Source organism: Pygoscelis adeliae, unplaced genomic scaffold, assembly GCF_000699105.1.
Source record: "Pygoscelis adeliae isolate BGI_AS28 unplaced genomic scaffold, ASM69910v1 Scaffold420, whole genome shotgun sequence".
NCBI classification, from domain to species: Eukaryota; Metazoa; Chordata; class Aves; order Sphenisciformes; family Spheniscidae; genus Pygoscelis; species Pygoscelis adeliae.
Window position 1 is genome coordinate 241,836 of NW_008823871.1, and position 3,071 is coordinate 244,906.

Genomic DNA, 3,071 nt, shown 5'->3' on the forward strand with positions numbered 1-3,071 from the left:
GGCTCAATACAGTCAAATTTTACATTATAAAATCAGAAAGTCACATAAACTCACTGACTTGCATTCAAGATTTCACAAGATTTCCTTCACTACCATCTGACTAGATAAAAATATTGTGTTCTAAGACTTGCGTGTATATATCATTAAAAAAAGAAAACTTAGATTGTCCTCCAAGCCAGTCACTGTTGTAGAGTCAGGATTTTCATAAAATTTAAACATTTGTTACTAGGTTTATCTTTGGGTTATTGCTGTCATCTCTTATTAGCTGGACATGTTGCAGCACACATGTATGGCTCTGTATCTGAGTCAGAATTCAAGAACAGAATGAAAACCAGCCCCAATTATCAAAAAGGAAACATATTCTCAGAAATGTTATTCGGGGCAATATTCAACAACAGGTGATTCACCACACAATTCCATAGTTTTATAAACACATGCTGACCACAACATCCTGATAAAAAACTTCTACTTATAACAACAATGGCAATACTCATCATATGAAAGCCCTGCAGAAAAATGTAGGTGGAAGGATCGAAATTCAGATTTAAGTAATACTCTTAGAACAACAGGGATTCAGTCTTCAGTCTAAATATGTTATATCTTAATGTGTTGTACCTTGTCCCCAGGAGCTGCTCAAGATCTCTGCTTTCATTCCCTATCTTTTCCTCTTCAAACAGCTTAGGTAACAGTCTGTTCTCAAGCTTGGAAGCTGGTTATTATAACATGGGTTAGTCCTCTCTGAAACTCCATGAGATGAAGGTCTTGGAGTGCTCCTGTAACACATCAAACAAAACATGTGTTAGAGCAAAAGTAGTTGCACTCTCACAAAGATCTCAGCACTAAATGGGTTCTCCTAGTTTCTGAATGTCATGAAGCACCCATCTTAGGCCGAACCTTTGGTGGTTTCTTTTGCACCCAGCAGCATCAGGTCTATTACCCAGTCTTTAAATTACTGCATTGTACCACACTTCTGAAGCACCCTACCTGTCCCTTGTGTGTAGAATACTAATGAAGATGGGTTACTGCTATTAGGCATCGTGTTAAAATACTCCATATTTGTAGAAACAGAAAGGTCAAGAGATCACACTATGTGTCATCCTCTATCTGTTTCTTCACAGGCTGTCAGAGGAGCCCAAAAAGAATGAGAAAGAGGCTTTTGTCATTACTCTGGGCACATCTGAGTTTTCGTTCGTGAACAAGACCTTAGACATTCAAAGTTCAGTTGTGCTATTGTCGTAAGAGCACAAGCAGGTCTGTGACAACTTGGGTGCAGGCCATTCATTCCTACAATAGCACACAGCATCTAATTTATGATAAATAAGGCACAGAGAGGTTGCTGTGATGAATGATAGAGATTGCAGTTCTGTTTTTCACCTTGATTTTGTGTAAATTGAGATGAACACTGGTATGATAAGTCTTAATGGAATAGCTGAAAAATTTAAGAGACCATATTATACTTGATGTTATGCTTGGATTTATATATCTTTATGTATTTTATCGTAGGATAAGTATGTTAACTGTTCAGGTATAGAAGTAACAGATTTATTAGGGGGATATAAAGCCATATATCCCTTTTAAGTACGTAATGAATTTCTTGCCCATGTAGTGAAGAAGCAATCACCCATCAACAACATGATCACAGTTTGCCTTTAATATAGGCACCTTTTCTCAAAAAAAAACAACAAAAAAACCCCAAAGCACCAAACCCCACAGATATCAGGCTGTGATTATCCTATGTGTTTACTTTGCGTACTTGCACTCACAAGAGGACTCATGCCTTTTATTGATATCATATGAATGCTACAGAATATCTAAACAGTGAAGGGTGATTATTACATTTCTTCCGTGAATGTGAAAGTTTCATAACTCACAGGCATCACAAATGCCTTCAGAGTCTATGAGTTATTAAGGTCAGTTGTGAAGAAAAAAATAAGGTTTTACTCATGAAATATTCAATTTACTTTATGAGAAATATTTTTCTTTTATTGATCACCTTTCCAATAATAGCAGGCAGCTAATCTATATTACTCACAGGAAATTTCTGTTCATGTCTAAGGCAATTTTTTTTTCCAGCTGCCTCATATTTCAGTTTTTGCAGATATAGAATGCAGAAGGGAGCAAGATATCTGTACATTTAAGACCCTGGAGATACTGGATTTTATTTAGATCTCAACTTTCACTTAGAGAGAGATAAGCAACTAGTCCTAACTCATTTCAGTTACCCTGCAGGAACACAGGTCAGTGCTGAAGAACAACTTGAAACTAGTGTGGGGAGCTGTAAAGCACTTCAGCCGTCTTATTAGGTTGCTAACTCTGAGGACATGCCTATGCCATGTAAATAAGGGCAGACCAGAAGAATCTGGTCTCTCACTGTACGATCGTGCTCTGGCACTGGAAGCAGTATAGCAATATTACTGCAGCCTGTTGAGCTAATTAGTTCTTTCTTGCAATGCTGTAGGAGAGAAGGCAATTAACCGGGCTGAGCATCACATTAACACAGCAATACTGCCTCTGGGGGCTGAGCTAGTACCTCTGTACACATTCTTCTGTTCGGACCAAAGAGGCTACTTGGAGCCAGCTCGGGGAGCTGAAACGCTGCATTGTATTCGACAGGGATACCTGAAAAGTGAGGTTTTCTGTGACAACAAAGCCGAGCTAATGCCTAGTTGCATGCCGAAAGAAGAGCTCCCCTCAGAGAAAATAACAGAATTATCTTCTGTTTTTCTGGCAGAGAAATAACCTGGAGAAATCAGCAGATTTCGGTCGTTAGCAGAGCCGCTGTCAGGTCAGACGAGCACCAGAGCTGAGCAAGGGAAACGGTGGGAACACATACCAGCAGGAAAAGGAGGACCCACGAACGTTCCTTGTGGTGACAGCTGCCTCTTAGATGAGATTAATTATAAGGTCACTAATTTTAAAGTTAATTATGTATTTCCCCCTGCCGGCAGCGCGGCGGCGCGAGCCCCCTGAGGGAAACTATAATTCCCATGATGCACCGGAGCGGCAGGGCCGGCTCGGGGCGGAACCAATCAGGTAGGGCGTGGTGAAGGGGGTTGCGAATGGGGAGGAGG